The following is a 20,411-nucleotide window of genomic DNA, read 5'->3' as shown; positions in this document are numbered from 1 at the left end:
TGTTTTTACTCATTCTATGGGATATAAAGTGTTTGTTATCATTCTATGGGATATAACGTGTTTTCTATCATTCTATGGGATATAAATGTTTGTTATCATTCTATGGGATATAAAGTTTGTGTTATCATTCTATGGGATATAAATGTTTTCTCTCATTTTATTTGATATAAAGTGTTTCACTAATTCTGTTGGATATGAAGTGTTTTCACTCATTCTATGGGATATAAAGTGTTTTCACTCATTCTATGGGATATAAAGTGTTTTCACTCATTCTATGGGATATAAAGTGTTTTCACTCATTCTATGGGATATGAAGTGTTTTCACTCATTCTATGGGATATAAAGTGTTTTCACTCATTCTATGGGATATAAAGTGTTTTCACTCATTCTGTGGGATGTAAAGTGTTTTCTATCATTATATGGGATATAAAGTGTTTGTTATCATTTTATGGGATATAAAGTGTTTGTTATCATTCTATGGGATATAAAATGTTTTCTCTCATTCTATTTGATATAAAGTGTTTCACTAATTCCATGGGATATAAAGTGTTTTCACTCATTCTATGGGATATAAAGTGTTTTCACTCATGCTATAGGATGTTAAGTGTTATAACTCGGCGTATGACGTATATATATACACTTATACTGCAGAGTCATGATTGATGACCGTAGCATGCTTATGTATATATTAATCAGTATGCCAGGTAAATGTTGACTGACTTTCACATCACTGAGAGTATATAACACATTAAACACGTGTTCGTCTACTTGGCGACATCCCGTCTGTTTGTTTTGGAGACCGTGTTTGTTCGATAATGGAAACCTACAAATATTGTTGTTATGAACTTAAAACACAATACGAGCAAATACTACATAATACGGACGAGCCTCCTACGTATACCTTGACCTGCCCAGTTATTACCAAACATCGTAAACAATGTTTTTGAAAATGGAGAGAGAAAAAACTCCTCCAAGAACGATGTCGCGTCGACCAGCTAATATTGCCCCCCCCCCCCCCCCCCCCCCCCCCCATTCATGTCATGTCATGTCCACGCGTATAGTCTATGACGTCATGACTGAATCTATCCTTATAACGCCGTGCCACATCCAATGCATCGCACACCTTGTCCAAGACTTTGCTCAATCATCTGTCTATAACTCTTCTTGTTCATTGATCGATTCCACGAGCCATTAATGAAACATTGGCTTCTGAAGCGACCAATCAGAGAGGGGTTTCATGGGAAAACACTACTTACCTGCAAGCTGATTGGCTATCGTAAATTGATCTGAAATAGATGGTGAGGGATTCTTGTTTGCATTGATTCCAAGAAGCCGTGGACGGGGGACGTACTTTTACCTGGGGTACGGCCTAGCTCAACACCAAGGTAAGTGATAATTGACCATTTGTCGTTCAGATAGCGGCCTCAAAGCAAAGCTGTCAGAACCGGAGCTCTCTCAAGCCATACCGCGACGAGATTCACGTGGGTGTATTGTTACGTAATATCACCGTCACCCGCCAGATACCCGTTATAACGCGGAGATGGTATAAACAACTTATATACGGTAGTCGATCAACATGCACACTCCGATAATACAGAGCCCCATATGCACTGTATGGTTGAAGACAGTGTCGTTATGCAAGTAGAGCTTAAAGGCGATGAACTAGCATAATAGTCCGTGCAGTGAGCGTTGAGTTGACATTGGCTCAGCTTAAATGTGTATTGTGGATAGTATACGGCCATTAATTCAGAATTTAAATTCATTCATGTTCGTGTCCCCCCCACCCCCCACCCCCCCCCCCCCCCCACCCCCTCCCCAAATGTAGTATGTTGTAGGCAGTAAAATTATCTGAGTGAGGATATATTGGACCCATCATTTTTATAAATTAAATGCTGGATCCGCCGTGTGTCTAGTTATCACATGTCCACACCTGTCCCGTCTTACGACAAGCATCGGTTGCTGAAGACCTATTCTAACACGGATCTTCACGGGTCTCTCCAAATGTTATCATATTTGAAAGGATGGTCCGGTGATGGTCAACCGTCCAATGTTTGTTGTTCCCTGTTAACTGTCCACTCGAATAAGTTTCATTTCATCATCAGTTTATTGTTTTACCAGATACGTATACCAAGCACTTAAGTTGGGCAGGTCCCTTGATGAAAGATCAATATGAATTGTAATCTGAGAGTGAATTTTCCCCATTTTAGAACGATAAATCTCAAAGGAATTCTTGTAGTCATAAATGCCAGATTAAAATCTGCCTGTCTGATATGGAGACTTTATGCAGCAGATTACAACCAGACGTCGTGGACAGGAGCTCGAACTCTGAACGTCTCAATGATCATAGGAGAGTCACTGTGTGTTCTATCCATGTACATAGAAGTAGCCAGGTGCACTCTAGCTAGATACTCCATACACTCTAGTGATATACTCCATAGACTCTAGTGATATACTCCATACACTCTAGTGATATACTCCATAGACTCTAGTTATATAAACAGTATATACTAGTAATATACACAATACATTCCAGTTATAAACACACTATGCTCCAGTTATAAACACAATATGTTCTAGTTATAAACACAATATGCTCTAGTTATATACACAATAAATTCTAGTTATATACACACTAAGATCCAGTTATATACACAATATGCTCTAGTTATAAACACAATGTACTCTACTTATATAGACATTACACTCTAGTTATATACACAATATGCTCCAGTTATATACAAAATAGGCTCCAGTTATATACACAATATACTCTAGTTATTTACACAATATGCTCCAGTTATATACACAATAAACTCTACTTATATACACACTATTCTCCAGTTATAAACACAATAAACTCTAGGTATAAACGAATATACTCTAGTTATATGCACAATATACCCTAGTTATAAACACAATATACCATAGTTATAAACACAGTATACTCTAGTTATATACACAATACACTCTAGTTCTAAACACAGTATACTCTAGTTATATAACAATATACTCTAGTTATATGCACACTAGCACCAGTAATATAAACAATACACTCTAGTTATATACACAATATGCCCTAGGTATTTTCACAATATGCTCCAGTTATATATACAATATGCTTTATTTATGTTCACAATATGCTCTTTATATATACACAGAACACTTTAGTTATAAACACAATATGCTCTCGTTATAAACACAATATACTCTAGTTATATACAATAAACTCTAGTTTTAAACACAGTATACTCTAGTTATATACAGAATAAACTCTAGTTATATACACACTATGTTCCAGTTATATACACAATAAACTCTAGTTTAATACACAATACACTCTAGTTATAAACACAATATACTCTAGTTATATACAGATTATGCTCTTGTTATATACACAGTATGCTACAGTTTATATACAATATGCTTTATTTATGTTTTCTATATGCTCTTTTCATATACACAGAATACTCTAGTTATATACACAATAAACTCTAGTTATAAACACAATATACTCTAGTTATATACACAATAAACTCTAGTTATAAACACAATATACTCTAGTTATAAACACAATAAACTCTAGTTATATACACATTATGCTCAAGTTATATACCACATATTCTTGTTATATACACAATACGCTCTAGTTATATACACAATACACAATATTTTCGAATTATATACACATTATATCGAAGTCATATAAACAATATATTCAAGTTATATGTACATTATATTCAAGTTGTTTACACAATGAAATCAAGCTATATATACAATGTATTCTAATTTAATACACAATATATTCAAATTATTAACACATTATATTCAAGTCACATAAACAATATATTCAAGTTATATGTACATTATATTCAAGTTGTTTACACAATGAAATCAAGTTATATATACAATATATTCAAATTTAATACAAAATATATTCAAATTATTAACATATTATATTCAAGTCATATAAACAATATATTCAAGTTATGTAAACATTATATTCAAGTTGTTTACACAATGAAATCAAGCTATATATAAAATGTATTCAAGTTTGATACACAATAAATTCAAATTATTAACACATAATATTCATGTCATTTAAACAATCTATTCAAGTTATATGTACATTATATTCAAGTTGTTTGCACAATGAAATCAAGCTATATATACAATGTATTCAAGTTTAATATATAATATATTCAAATTATTAACACATAATATTCATGTCATTTAAACGACATATTCAAGTTATTTGTACATTATATTCAAGTTGTTTGCACAATGAAATCAAGCTATATATACAATATATTCAAGTTTAATACACAATATATTCAAATTATTAACACATTATATTCAAGTCATGTAAACGATATATTCAAGTTATGTGTACATTATATTCAAGTTATTTACACAATGAAATCCAGCTATATATACAATGTATTCAAGTTTAATACACAATAAATTCAAAATATATACACATTATATTCAAGTCATATAAACGATATATTCAAGTTATGTGTACATTATATTCAAGTTATTTACACAATGAAATCAAGCTATATATACAATATATTCAAATTTAATACACAATATATTCAAATTATTAACACATTATATTCAAGTCATATAAACAATCTATTCAAGTTATATGTACATTATAGTCAAGTTGTTTACACAATGAAATCAAGCTATATATACAATGTATTCAGGTTTAATACACAATATATTCAAATTATTAACACATAATATTCATGTCATTTAAACGACATATTCAAGTTATTTGTACATTATATTCAAGTTGTTTACACAATGAAATCCAGCTATATATACAATGTATTCAAGTTTAATACATAATATATTCAAATTATTAACACATAATATTCATGTCATTTAAACGACATATTCAAGTTATTTGTACATTATATTCAAGTTGTTTGCACAATGAAATCAAGCTATATATACAATATATTCAAGTTTAATACACAATATATTCAAATTATTAACACATTATATTCAAGTCATGTAAACGATATATTCAAGTTATGTGTACATTATATTCAAGTTATTTACACAATGAAATCAAGCTATATATACAATGTATTCAAGTTTAATACATAATATATTCAAATTATTAACACATAATATTCAAGTCATTTAAACGACATATTCAAGTTATTTGTACATTATATTCAAGTTGTTTACACAATGAAATCAAGCTATATAAACAATATATTCAAATTATTAACACATAATATTCAAGTCATGTAAACGATATATTTAAGTTATATGTACATTATATTCAAGTTGTTTACACAATGAAATCAAGCTATATATACAATATATTCAAATTATTAACATATTATATTCAAGTCATATAAACGACATATTCAAGTTATTTGTACATTATATTCAAGTTATTTACACAATGAAATCAAGCTATATATACAATATGTTCAAATTTAATACACAATATATTCAAATTATATAAACATTATAAACATTATATTCATGTCATGTAAACGATATATTCACGTTATATGTACATTATATTCAAGATATATAAATATTATATTCATGTCATATAAACGATATATTTACGTTATATGTACAATATATTCAAATTATATAAACATTATATTCATGTCATATAAACGATATATTCACGTTATATGTACAATATATACAAATTATATAAACATTATATTCATGTCATATAAACAATATATTCAAGTTATATGTACATTATATTCAAGTTATTTACAGCATGAAATCAAGCTACATATATAATATATTCAAGTTTAATACACAATATATTCAAATTATTCAAATTATATAAACATTATAAAAATTATATTCATGTCATATAAATGATATATTCACGTTTTATGTACAATATATTCAAATTATATAAACATTTTATTCATGTCATATAAACAATATATTCAAGTTATGTAAACATTATATTCAAGTCATATGAACAATATATTCAAGTTATATAAACATTATATTCATGTCATATAAACAATATATAAACGTAGTCTACTCCACCAGTGTACCCAGGTCACGGAGTCTGCACACACGTGTACATGTACACACGTGTATTACTGGGTCAGCCTTGTTGTGTGGCCCAACTGTGCACCTGCTTCCTTCCATCTGTTGGTGTGTAATCTGCACTGAAGACGACTGACCAAACGACAAGGGTGTGTTTTGTTACATTGGTAGCCTTATTCACTGTAAACATGACGGTGCAATGGTTAACTACAATATTCTTCTACAACCACTGGGAATAATTATCACAAAGGGTTGATTTTCATCTTGTATCATTAAAGTACACTTCAGAAGAATAGAGCTCATAAATACTGTTATAAATATTGATTTGTTTATGATATACCGAACGCTTAATATGAAACTGATACTGAAGGTATCGCGTATATTCTTTTAAGCAGATGTAACCGACCCCCAACCACAATTAACCTCCTTCCGTTGGTCACTAGCAACAATTTAAATGTCATAATGCCAGGCCAGTTTCAATGCTTCGTCTCGGAAATAACTCGACCCTCTCTGAAAATATTCTTTGATTACAATTTTCAGTCAGAGATTGCAAATTTCATATTACTGATATGTAATTAGAACTCGCTGCAATTATATGTCTATGGACAGTTTCATTTTGCATATGCCGGTTAAGAAATATTTCATCTGAAGACTAAAGTTTGTAAAGCGTTTTATTCCGGCAAAGAATGATTCATTTAACACTTAACGAAACATCGTTCAGGGACTAGCGTTTCCAAGCGTGATGTCACAATTCGTAATTCAGATCTCCGTCCAAGGACATATCGTTTCCAATTGAAAGGGTAACGAATGTTACAGGCTCGGCCGGGAAGTTCTGCTCACACACCCTGGTTACATGTTACTTAGACCGCCTCCCTGGTCTGGCGGACAAAGCGTTTGCCCGGAGACCGCCTCCGTGGTCTAATGGATAGAGCGTCTGCCCGGAGACCGCCTCCGTGGTCTAATGGATAGAGCGTCTGCCCGAAGACCGCCTCCGTGGTCTAATGGATAGAGTGTTGAACCTGGAGAGCGGAAGGTCGGTGGTTCGCCGCGTCATGCCAAAATACCTTTAACGATGGTACTTGTTGTTACCCTACCTGGCGCCGGCAATACGGGCATAAAACAAGGACAGGTCAGCTCAGTCAGTATACTGTGTCTGAGTGGGGTATCCCTGTTAATGTACGGCATGGTATCTCAGTCGGCTAGCACCATAAAGCTGGCCGGAGTAGTACAAGCTGCCACACACGCAATGCAGGGTGTTAAATGACCCATGATTCCCATACTGATTGTAGATCAAATTATCTGAGATTATGGTTTAACATGCTCACATGTTTTTTTTTGGGATAAGATCATTGCATACTCGTCTATCCAGTATATTGAATCTCCATCCTTTTATATTGTATCATACTAAGTGAGTGAGTATTGTTCTACGCCGCCTTTAGCCATATTTCATTCATATCACGAAGGGGGAACTATCAATGGCCTCACAAGGGGAATCTTTGACGTGACAAGAGAATACCTAAAACCGCAAGGCTACCCACCACCCTTAATCATAATACGAGGGGTGATTGATTTGCTCAGATTATTGTCTGGCCTTTTAGAAGATAGTCCACCATGATGATACCCTCGGTACCCTAATACGCGGAAGCCATAACCTTTACAGCTGATGGGACAGTCTTTGCCGTTTTTGGCAGTGGTGAAGTCAAATGCTTCCACTGGGTTAACTGATGTTTGGACTCAGGATGGGAGACTTAGTGGTGAACCCAAGTTTCAGCCATAGTCAGAAATCATTGCAAGAACCTTTCTCGATGAGCTTCAAACAGAACTAGATTGTCACGAGGCATGTTTTGCCTGGTACGGTTTTGAGCAGATGTCAGAAGCGTATACTTTCTTTATTTCTGTGATGAGTGAATGTGCTCTCTTCTGCTTCATGTCAACTGAACTAGCAGCACGGCGCTCAGTCATTCGCCGGTCGGTCATCACCACATCGTGGATCATCTGGATCATTTCTCGTGTTGCTGACGTGACAGGCCCTCTAGGAGTGGGGTCGTCTTCAAGGCTCTCCCTGCCATTGTTACACTCTGCTACCCACTTCTTTACGGTGACATTGGAGAGGACATACTTTCTTATTGTACTCCTATCTTTATGGAAGGCTTCAGGTGTCAAGCCCTTTTCTGCAGGTACTTGATCACTGCACTTTCCCCAAGTTCAAGTGGCACAACTATTTGTGGATATAGCGCTATGGCATCATGTAATGCCACGTCAAAAAATATTTAACTATTACGCAGTTCCCTCTCTGTGAGATTCAACCCTCGTAAAATAGGCATCAATACCCTTTATCTGACCCGCTGATGTACCCCGCTGAGAAATCTATCGGAACTCGTCTGAGATAACCTGCTTATCTCGCAAAATTATCGTTGATCTGAAATGAACCGATGTTTATCCGAATGCATTGGATAAAGGAAAGTAACACGGTTCGCTTTCGTCGTCTGCCATCCATAAAGATAGGAGTACGTTAGTTTGTGTCGTCCGTGAAACTTCGGACGTATGTTCCGGGTCTATATGAATTAATTTCGGTGAAATAAATTCGTTGTCAACCGATCCCTCGGAGGAAATGTTGTGATGTACCCTGGATGTGATCCTATGTACCATAGACCCGGGGTAGAATAGGTCTGCAGCAACCCATGCTTGCCGTAAAAGGCGACTTTGCTTGTCGTAAGGGTCGACTAACGGGATCGGGTTGAAATATAATTAGCAACCCAGTCCCTCAACACTGTCCGGCACAGTCACGCTCAGAGGTTTTCAGCCACCCTCAACACTGTCCGGCACAGTCACGCTCAGAAGTTTTCAGCCACCCTCAACACTGTCCGGCACAGTCACGCTCAGAAGTTTTCAGCCATCCTCAACACTGTCCGGCACAGTCACGCTCAGAGGTTTTCAGCCACCCTCAACACTGTCCGGCAAAGTCACGCTCAGAAGTTTTCAGCCACCCTCAACACTGTCCGGCACAGTCACGCTCAGAAGTTTTCAGCCACCCTCGAGGGCGCTTAACTCCGTCCCTTATCACCGAAATTTAAAAGCTCCTCTTGTCCAATTTAATAAAATTATCGATAGTAGTCTGGCAGTATTTTCCACACACCAGCAAATATTTCTTATGGCTGGGGACGGAGTATACCATTTCCTAGTAGTAGTAGCAGCAGAAGTAGTAGCAGTAGTAGTAGTAGTGGTTGTAGTAATAAATTGACATTTGTAATGTGCTATGTGCCATCTGATGACGCATGCTCATCCCCGGTCAATGTATCAGTGTGCATTGTGATTAGTCTTTCTCAGCTCCCTAGGGAGTATACAACCCAACCTGCATGTGAGGCTCTTGCAGGTTGACAGTCATTTCACCATCCGATCCTGCCGGGTACACATTCACTGCTGGGGGTGCAGAGTCATGTACATTAAATAAGACATGCAGCACTTGTTTTAAGTGCATACTGGAAACCTGACCTTCATTCTGATTTTTTAAATAGTTTTTAAGACAGGTTTGGCGTTTACATATATTGGATTTTAATAAAAGTGACAAACCCTTTCTATTATCAAATGAAATCTCAACTAAAATAAAAAATCCATTGTAGGATAACGACTACTTCATGAGCATGTGTTTATGAACTAATATCACATGGTGATGGTACCAGATGTTTGCGTAAAGGTGAGCGTATCCTGCTCCACTGGTAGCACCCGTCACAAACACATGCAAAGGCAAGTCATAATTTTTGTCACTGATGATTCACGTTTGGAAATGTTCTCTCCATATATACCTTAAAGTCTTTAGAGGGGCGGTCGGGTAGCCTCGTGGTTAAAGCGTTCGCTCGTCACGCCGCAGCCACGGGTTCGATTCCCGACCTGGGTACAATGTGTGAAGCACATTTCTGGTGTCCCCCGTCGTGATACTACTGGAATATTGCTAAAAGCGGCGTAAAAATATATTCACTCACACCCTCACTAAAGCGTTTTGAAGCTTGAACACAACCATATTTTAACTGTTGCCTTACAGTTGCACCTTTATATAGATATTAAAACTCCATATTAATATTATTATCCTTCAATATTTGAGTATGGGATACATTTAAATCTTGTTTTCTATTATTTTACTCCAGTAATGTGTGTGCGTGTGTGCGTGCGTGCGTGCGTGCGTGCGTGCGTGCGTGCGTGCGTGTTTGTGTGGCTGCTTGTACTAGTCCGGACTAATGCCAGTTTATAGTGCTAGCCCATTAAGATCCCATGCTACAGTTTAACACTAATACCTCATTCGGACACAGTATACTGAGTCCAAGCCGAACACTTGACTTTAGCCCCTTTTAGCCCCTTAATGCAGACAGGGTAACAATAAGTACCATCTTTTAGCATCTTGTGGTATGACGCGTCCGGGGATCGAACCCTGGACCCTCTGCTCACCGGAAGCTCTGCCACTAAACCACGGAGGCTGTTTATTCTGAGGAAGTAGAATACTGTATAGAATTGGTTTGTCATTATTGGACTTGTGTGTGCTGTATTTCTCATTTGTACAGTACTCTGGTAATGTATAACTTCGAGTGGATTTAATAATGTGAAAGATATTGACAAACAGTAACACTATATCCAGGTTGTCATTACCATCAGTATCTGGCTTCCAGTCTGAAAATAAATAGTTCCCAGTTTCTGTTTGCATGAATGCAGCTGGAATCACTGATATCAGGTAACTGTGACTCAGTAGTCATTATTCCTTTGTCAGGGAGCGGTGGGGTAGCCCAGTGGTTGAAGTGTTCGCTCGTTACGCCGAAGACCCTGGTTCGATTCCCGACATGGGCGTGAAGCCCATTTCTGGTGTCCCCCGTCGTGAAATTGCTGGAATATTGCAAAAAGCGGCGTAAAACCATACTCACTCACTCATTTTGTCAGAATAGGAGGTCATTGAAAACAGATGAAACAAAACTGTTCTGAGAACAAAACGATTTTTAAAAAACACACCTACACATCCATTTATGAATATGGTATTATGTCTTTTAAGCAAATAATTAGTTTGGCACCTTCTCAAACTTAAAGGGGCGGTCGGGTAGCCTAGTGGTTAAAGCGTTCACTCGTCACGCCGAAGACCCGGATTCGATTCCCGACATGGGTACAATGTGTGAAGCCCATTTTCGGTGTCCCCCGCCGTGAAATTGCTGGAATATTGATAAAAGCGGCGTAAAACCATACTCACTCATGCACTCACACCCTTAAATGTGCTCAAACAAACTTTCAGAGATCGCACAATTTGACATAAACCATATTTTTCTTAAATAATACATCTGACAATGCTTTCTTTATTTAATAGTAAACGTCAGCCATACATTTACCAGTCTCGACCATCTCACGAGACATATTCCATTGGGTGTTACGATAGCGGTGAACATTATATGAATGGATCACTGTAATCAGAGATGATATTTTCAGGTAGACAATACATAGCATAAATAATACGTTTTGACTTTCACAATACCTCTCTTAAATAACGCATTTCGAAATAAACGATTCCTCTTATATATCGCATCTTGATATTGATAACATCACTCGTATACGATGCATTTTGACATTAACAATTCCTCTCTTACAAAATAGCGTTCATCCTCTTAATCTCGTGGGGCGGTCGGGTAGCCTAGTGGTTAAAGCGTTCGCTCGTCACGCCGAAGACACAGGTTAGATTCCCGACATGGGTACAATGTGTGAAGCCCATTTCTGGTGTCCCCCGCCGTGATATTGCTGGAATATTGCTAAAAGCGACGTAAAACCATACTCTCTCACTCACTCACTCTTAATCTCGTATGCAATACATATCGACAAAATCATAAACAATACGTCTTGTATAATACAAAATAAAACTTTACATGTTTTCATCTGGAATATACAGGGTTTTTTCTTCTTTGATATTCAGTATTCACGTCTAAAAATACACTGAAAAGCATCCCGGTTTTATTACTTACATTTACCGTTATATAGTGGTATTTTACTCCATCTTCACGTTTCAAAGACATTCAGTAGTATGATGTACAGAAAGTGGTCATTGTATTGCAGAACTAAGTGATAAAATTTCAGATAGTTTTCCAATTTAAATTTGGATTTGATAATTGTGTAGGTTGAGGAGTATCTGCATTCCATATTTTCTTATTGACATGGGGGGTACGGGTGGCCCAGTCGTCTAAGGCGACGCGATTCGCTGTGCAGAGTTGCGTCTCCTGGACACGCCAGAAACCTATGATTGTGGGTTCGAATCCCGGTTCATACCGATTATGTTTCTAGGTTTGTCAGCACCATACCCGTGCTCGTGGGTTTCACCGAAGTGGTAACTGTCTGAGACCTGCATCACTTCGGGCTTTCCTCCCACATTAAGCTGACACGCCGTGATATAACTGGAATACTGTTAAAAGCTGCGTTAAACCCAACTCACTCACTCACTCTTACTGACATCCGTTAGATACGAGGTGCAACGAAGACGAGGTGATATATTGGGTTAACCATACACAACTTAATCCTATATCATTTAACATACAAATTGATATAAGAATACCATGGACAAGTGTAACTATTTGTACAATATTGAATTTATGCAATAGAATAAAGGATATGTGACACGTTTCGACGAGGATCTTAACATGCATGTTTTAACACAAACAGAAAGTAAATATCTGCCTTGTACACCCGTAGCATAAATAAAAGTGTACCTTTTTTAACAGTCAGTTGTTTTCTCATAAACTTGATATATGCAGTAAATAGGCTTCAGAATAGCACCAAAGCTTGCCGTAAAAGGCGACTTTGAATGTCGTAAGAGGCGACTAATGGGATCGAGTGGTCAGGCTCGCTTCGCTGACTTGGTTGATGTATGTTATCTTATCCTAAATGCGTTGATCAATGCTCATGAAATCAATCACTGGATTGTCTAGTCCAGACTCGATTATTTACAGACCGCCAGCAAATAGGTGGAATATTGCTGAGTGCGGCGTTAAACAACAAACAAACACAAAAGCATCGAAGAGATCAAACTGGTTTGAGAGATTATAAGTTCGGTTGTTACGCCGAAAATACATTGCCTTTGTAGCTTGCTGACCTAGATTTGTTAACCTTTTTTTTAAAAATATTTATGTTTATCAAAAAGTACAACCAAATATTTGTAATCGTCAACATTTTCAGATGGGATGCCATTTATGACCACCTTTCTTCCGGTCTGACTTTTCACACACAAACAAGAACATTTGTTTTCTGTATATTAATAATTATTTCCAGGTTTCAAAGTATTCGAAGCGCGTTAATGTTGTTTGGACATCTAAATAGGATGATGCCAGTGGAACGTTATCATCAACATACAGCAGACTAAACAGTTTTACGATAACTGCAACATAGCGTCTAGTTTGTCCGAAATGAGGTATTACCTTTGAAATCTCCTTAAAGCAAACAAGTTTCAAGATCATTTAAATATAGGGAAAATAGTATCTCTCTTTATTACCTCAACACACTGCATCTCTTATCTAAACCATTTGGCATGGCGCTACGTCTCTACTGACTTATGGGAGCGGTCGGGTAGCCTAGTGGTTAAAGCGTTCGCTCGTCACGCCGAAGATCCGGGTTTCATTCCCGACATGCGCACAATGTGTGAAGCCTATTTCTATCCCCGGTCGTTATATTCCAAGAATATTGCTAAAAGCGGCGTAAAATGACATTCACTCACTCTGGCGTTGACGTTTATGATTATGCATGCTGTATGTCAAAATGAATTAGTTCTACATGTATGTTTAGAACTGTCTTTATCTTTCAACTCACCCCTTGGTATTTGTGTCCTGTCTGCCGATATTTTGATGTGTTATTTTGAGTATCCTCCAAATGAAATTCCAAAATAAACATGTATTTCGCCTAAAGTACTTCATAAATGTCATGACGTCAAAAATCATATCCAATCGTTTTATGTTATATAATGCTTACCACAGTTAGTCAGCTATCTCAGGGCTTTTGCATGTGTTAGTATACTAGTTCAGGGCGTTGACATGGGTTAGTATACTAGTTCAGGGCGTTGACATGGGCTAGTATAGTATTTGAGGGCGTTGGCATGTGTTAGTATACAAGTTCAAGGCGTTGATATGTGTTAGTATACTAGTTCAGGGCGTTGACGTGCGTTAGTATACTAGTTCAGGGCGTTGACATGGGCTAGTATAGTACTTGAGGGCGTTGGCATGTGTTAGTATACTAGTTCAGGGCGTTGACATGTGTTAGTATACTAGTTCAGGGCGTTGACATTGACTAGTATAGTACTTGAGGGCATTGACATGTGTTCGTATACTAGTTCAGGGCGTTTAGATGTCATAGCTTATTTATTACATTTGATTTGTCAGATCTACTTTGTCGCTCTTTGTCATATCGGGCTTATAGCGTTACCTGACTATAAAAGTCCAGTTCCTACCCTTGCCGAACTAGGCTGTAATAATGGAGTTATATTTAGGCTGGACTAAGGAGTCCATTCAAAATCGCGTAACGATATCTACATCCGGTCGATTGCACGATTTGCAAAGTACGTGTACCGACAAATCGACGTCAACATATACGAGGTCTGGCTGAAAAGTTCTAAGCCTAAGTGGGATATCTTAATCGGATTGAAACAAACCTTTGCCACCAACAAGTACAATCATTTAATAAATCATCGACATAAGAACTGCAACTGTAGTGTTATTATGGTCTTTGTACCAGACCATCTTGTGAACCTACCCATTGAAATAACCAGAAAAGGACTCGCTATAGGGCAGTCATCAAGTACCTGCAACTGAAATGGCCAACTCCAACACAGATACATGCTGACATGGTCTCCACTTTAAGGGATGATGCCCCTTCCTTTTCCACTGGAAAGCAGTGGGCTGCGGAATTCAAGCGTGGCAGAGAGAGCCTTGACGATGACCCGCGTCCAAGAAGGCCTTCAACAGCAACCATTCCGGAAAACATTACCCGGGTGCATGACATGGTGATGGCTGATCGACGATTGACCACTCGACATATTGCCAGTGTTGTGGGCATCTCTCATGAGAGGGTTGAGCACATTATCACCAACGTGTTGGGAATGACAAAAGTTTCTGCAAGATGGGTGCCAAAGCTCTTGACAGCGGATCAGAAACGTGTCAGATTCCTGACGTCCCGTGACAATTTATGCCGTTTTGAAGCAGATCCCGATGATTTTTTGGCCCGATTTGTAACCATGGATGAGGCCTGGATTCATCACTTTCAACCAGAAACCAAAATTCAGTCTAAACAATGGAAGCATCACCAGCCCCCCAAAAAGCCACGTCGGTTCCTTCTGCTGGAAAGGTCAGTCTTTTTGGATTCCAAGGGTATTCTGCTTATTGACTATCTTGAAAAAGGCCAGACTATCAATGGAAGATATCATGCTGACCTACTGAGACAGTTGCGTGAAGTTATCAAAGCTAAGCGACGGGGAATGCTCACTAAAGGAGTCCTGTTCCACCAAAACAATGCTCCTGTTCACAAATCGGTGGTTGCCATGTCAGCGATCCATGATTGTGGCTTCGAACTCATTGACCATCCCCCTTATTCACCCGATTTGGCCCCGTCAGACTTCCACCTGTTTCCCGAAATGAAAAAGGATCTAGCCGGTCGCCATTTTCCTAGTAATGATGACGTCATTTCCTCTGTGAATGACTTTTTTAGGGTGTCTGAAGAAAATTTCTTCTTGACCGGCATCCAGGCCTTGCAGCATCGCTGGCAAAAGTGTGTAAACCTGGAAGGGGACTATGTGGAGAAATAAATGAAAACCATCGACTTGGTACGGGTCTTTCACACTTAGACTTAGAACTTTTTAGCCTGCCCTCGTATTTTCCACATATGTTCATGATTTTAATCAAGGTGCACACATGATTTGATGCACTTCGCGAAGTACAACCCGTTTTATTATAATATAGATTTTGATTATCGATCAAACAGTTTTGACTGAAGCAAATGCAAGTGATATGAGGGGTGGAATCTGATTGGCCAATAGGAGGAACATAGAAGGGACATAGCTCGTAAAGCCACATGATCGTGCCGAGAAATTCAAGCCTATTCGGCAAAGGTGGAAACTGGACTTTAAAATCAGTTAGCTCCCTCGGGAAGATGTCTGGATCTGCCCCCCATGGGGCGCCGAGGACAATGACGTTTGTATGGGATTTCACGCTGAGACGTCGGCCCACACCAGACGTTGATGTCAGGGACCTCTTGCATAGTGTTTAACGTTACTGCGTCGTAATCACAGCAGTGTCCTCGTGATATCGAGGTGAGGTGAGGTGAAATGGGGTTTAACGTTGCGTCCAAGATTTTTGCATTTATATAGCGACGTGCAAACACGTATGTGTGCGTGTGCATGTGCATGTGCGTGTGTGTCTGCTTGTACTAGTCCAGACTAATGCCAAATTTATACCATGCCGCAGTTTAACATGAATACCCCCACACAGTATACACAGTATACTGACTCCGAGCCCCTTAATGCCGAGCGTCAGGCAGGGTAACAACAAGTACAATCTTTTAACGTCTTTTGGTATGACGCGACTGGGGATCGAACCCCGGACCTTCCGCTCTCCGGGTGGACGCTCTACCACTAGACCACATACCATGATATCGAGAGATAAAGAGGTGCTACAGTGCATCTTCATAACCTTCACCTTGTTTTACTCGACCATAACCTAATGTAGCAGGGGGCAAAGGTGGCCCAGTCGTCTAAGGCGCCGCGATTCGCTGTGCAGAGTTGCGTCCCTTGGACACGCCAGAAACCTATGATTGTGGGTTCGAATCCCGGTTCGCCCCAATTATGTTTCTAGGTTTGTCAGCTACATACCCGTGCTCGTGGGTTTCACCGAAGTGGTAAACGTCTGAGACCTGCATCACTTCGGGCTTTCCTCCCACATTAAGCTGACACGCCGCAATATAACTGGAATAATGTTAAAAGCGGCGTTAAACCCAACTCACTCACTCACTCTAATGTAACAGTATCTACACGGTCATATTGTCTCATTAATAGGTTAACCGAATTGTCATCCGCGTAAACATATTTATAACCCTGTATGCTACTAATAGCATGACATGTTAAATATCCGGAGATATTATGATAAATCAGTGGCAGGAGATTTTTATGGAAGTGACCATTATTAAACCAAACCAAATCATCCATATACCTGACCCTATATTTACCTTTTTCGTCACTATCTATTTTCTAAAGAGATGAATTGGTTGTGGTCTTATAGAGACGCTTAATTGACCATATATGTGTAAAAATACAATAATACCCCTAAAGAGTAAACGTCACAACCAAGGTGTCTTGCAAAGTGAAAAAAAATCACAAAAACACAGAATTAGCATTGATCTATGCAACTGGGATACGATGACATGCATGAATCAAATCAGCGAGCCTGAACACCCGATCCCGTTAATCACCTCATGCGGCAAGCATGGGTTGTTGAAGACCAATTCTGTCCCTTTGCGCCACAGGTGAGGTGAGGTGAAATTGGGTTTAACGTCGCGTCTAAGATTATTGCACTTATATAGCGACGTGCATGTACGTGTGTGTGTTTGTGATGCTGCTTGTACTAGTCCGGACTGATGCCGATTTATAGTGCTAGCTCACTGAGATACCATGCCGCAGTTTAACATGAATACCCCACTCAGACACAGTATACTGACTCCGAGCCGACCAGTCCTTGTTTTAGCCCCTTAATGCCTAGCACTAGACCGGGTAACAACAAGTACCATCTTTAAACGTCTTTTGGTTTGGCTCTCCGGGCGGACGCTCTACCACTCGACCACGGAGGGGGTGTAAAACGTACTGACTACTACACAACCCTATTAGGGATGGTGACCATAACATTACACTTTTTTATTATCGTAGATCTTCCAGACTCATTAATTATTCTGGTTGTAGTTCTAAAGATGTTAAAAATAACCGAAATAGTTAAATGACCCTTAATGTCGAGCGCCAGACAGGGTAACAAGTACCATCTTTTAACGTCTTTTGGTATGACGCGGTCGGGGATCGAACCCCGGACCTTCCGCTCTCCGGGCGGACGCTCTACCACTAGACCACGGAGGCGGTCTTTTGGGCCACAGCGTTGAAGGGAGAAATATATATGGGTAAAATGAAGTGATGCGATAAGGTAGTACCTTAAACGACGTGAGAAGAACAGCACTCACTGAAGTTGTATAGACGTATGTTGTCTGTCTGTATCTTTAAGAAACCCAAAGGACCCCTCCCTATCTATAAGAAACCTATTTCTACCCCTCCCCCTCCTCTTCAATACCCTCCGCCCACATCAACTAATGCACACAGCGTGGGTTGAGAGTCAGATTAAACGAGATATTGCCAGCTCCTCGCTGTGGGGCTCTGGTCAATTGTCTCCGACTGCAGAGAAATGGGAGACGTGGTTTTCATCAAATCGGTTTACCGCACGCTGGATGATGTTGTGGAGATGGTGCTGTCGCTGTAACATGTGGCGGTATCACGGGTTGTATCCGATGGCGATGCTATTTTAATCGAAACTGAGTCACAAACACTGACGGATGCACACAATGTCAGCTGACACGGATAGCTGGACACCTGGTGTTCACCATGGGTGATCCGGCCCTGCAGGTAACGACATACAGCTAGGTTCAATGCGTCCATGGGGAGCACTACGTGGACGTTCGCAGCGTTTTCACCACGTGGATTGTCGTCGAAAGTCCAATATGGCTGCCAGTGGACACCATAGGACATTTCGCTTTGGGAACACCAAATTTATTCAGTAGACACTCCGAGTTAAATGAAATATATTTTGGGTGCATGTGAGCCCTAGCTTCCTTCTCCAGAAGTCAGCGAACCAAAATTGGAATTTACTTATTGTGTCTGGGGATCAAGAACCCGGTCGTCTGTGTGACAATCGAGCGCCTTAACCGCTGTGCTACCAACCGGTAGTAAGATGATCAAGTGTGTGAGTGGTCAAAGTCTTGTATTTGTGCTCTGACCACGACCCCATACACAATACATACACTGAAATGGTGTGGTACATGAAAATATGGTAACGTGAGATACAATTTTACAGATTCACGGGCGTTTCATAAATACGTCTTCTTCCCTAGCTGTAGGAGCGATCGGGTAGCCAAGTGGTTAAAGCGTTCGATCGTAACGCCGAGGACCCGGGTTCGAATCCCGAAATGGGTACATTTCTGGTGTCCCCCGCCGCGATATTGCTGCTTTATCATAAGATTTCGATAGTTCATTTCTGCCAAAAGGGAATTGTAATTTTCTGGTTCTAGCAGACTTTTAAACTCTTTGTACGGGATGTGCCTAGAACAAGCATGGATCGTATTATTCCATGATTAATAGAACATATTATTTTTTAAAAACTATTAACAAACAAGAAAAAAGCGTAACCATTATTTCCTGCCATGGAGCACATTAGAATTCGGTTTGCATAAAAAAGAGTCTTAATAAGAAATAGGCACTTGGGTTGCTTTATGTCATCTCACAAAATGATTAAATGAGAAATTAATACACACAAAAGGACCCTTCTCTGAAAAGAGTCTTGACAGGTATCTCTTAGATCAGCATGCAAACGTACATTCATGTAGCTTCAGTAATTGCTGAGAAAACTTGTCCCCATTGCACACACTATGCATTGAGTAAAATAACATGGATCAAGGGCCGTAACTCTCATTAAAATCAGATCTCAATTCTAGCTGCCGCTAAACAAAGATCTGAGGACATCCCATTACGGGTCACGTCAGAACGACCTTTCGCAAACTTTGACCGACCACTGAAATGACTAACAAGAAGTCGACATTAGCCAATTTATAAAGCAGCATTCTCGAGCTTTACGGCACTCGTTTCAACCTGGCGACTTCCATGACAGACTACGCTTGAAAAAATATGTTGACACAGTTCTCGATTAAACTTTTGAAAACTGAACAAACGAACATTCTGGAATGTCTAATATATAGCTGAGATTGTATAGCAGTGCTTTCCCACATAATGTGCAACGCCTCCTCCGTTCAAATATTTATCCCACGGAAGCGAGAGACAGACGATAATTTTGACGGAATCAGTCGTACGGGCCGTAACTGTCGTTCGGAATACCCCGTGTTAACGTTTTCGAGGTGGCATGATTAGAAAGCACATTCTGTCTGTCACTTTCATGATCTGGTAAGCGACACTTTGATTGGTCGGATGAAAGGTCGTTCTGATGTGACACATTATGGGATGTCCTCAGATCTTTGTTTAGCGATAGCGAGAACTAAGATCTGATTTTAATGAGATATGAGTAACTCTGTGAATAAATAATTTATCGGACCAATTTTTGAATTCAGTC

The 20,411-nt window shown here is 38.9% G+C and overlaps 1 protein-coding gene across 3 annotated transcripts in view; it reads left to right on the top strand.

Moving 5' to 3' along the window:
* The first annotated feature begins 1,301 nt into the window (after positions 1 to 1,301).
* LOC139464825 (insulin-like growth factor 2 mRNA-binding protein 2) overlaps positions 1,302 to 20,411 on the top strand; it is a 76,403-nt gene continuing 57,293 nt past the window's right edge. For all 3 annotated transcript variants that reach the window (XM_071246346.1, XM_071246347.1, XM_071246345.1), the window contains exon 1: positions 1,302 to 1,385. The gene's annotated coding sequence lies outside the window, so the exon portion shown is untranslated. The remainder of the gene's footprint in view (positions 1,386 to 20,411) is intronic.

This window comes from Haliotis cracherodii, unplaced genomic scaffold (genome assembly GCF_022045235.1).
Source record: "Haliotis cracherodii isolate W230 unplaced genomic scaffold, xgHalCrac1.p SCAF_17, whole genome shotgun sequence".
NCBI classification, from domain to species: domain Eukaryota; kingdom Metazoa; phylum Mollusca; class Gastropoda; order Lepetellida; family Haliotidae; genus Haliotis; species Haliotis cracherodii.
Note: the sequence above shows the minus strand (reverse complement) of the source record. Positions and strands in the feature narration are given on the sequence as shown.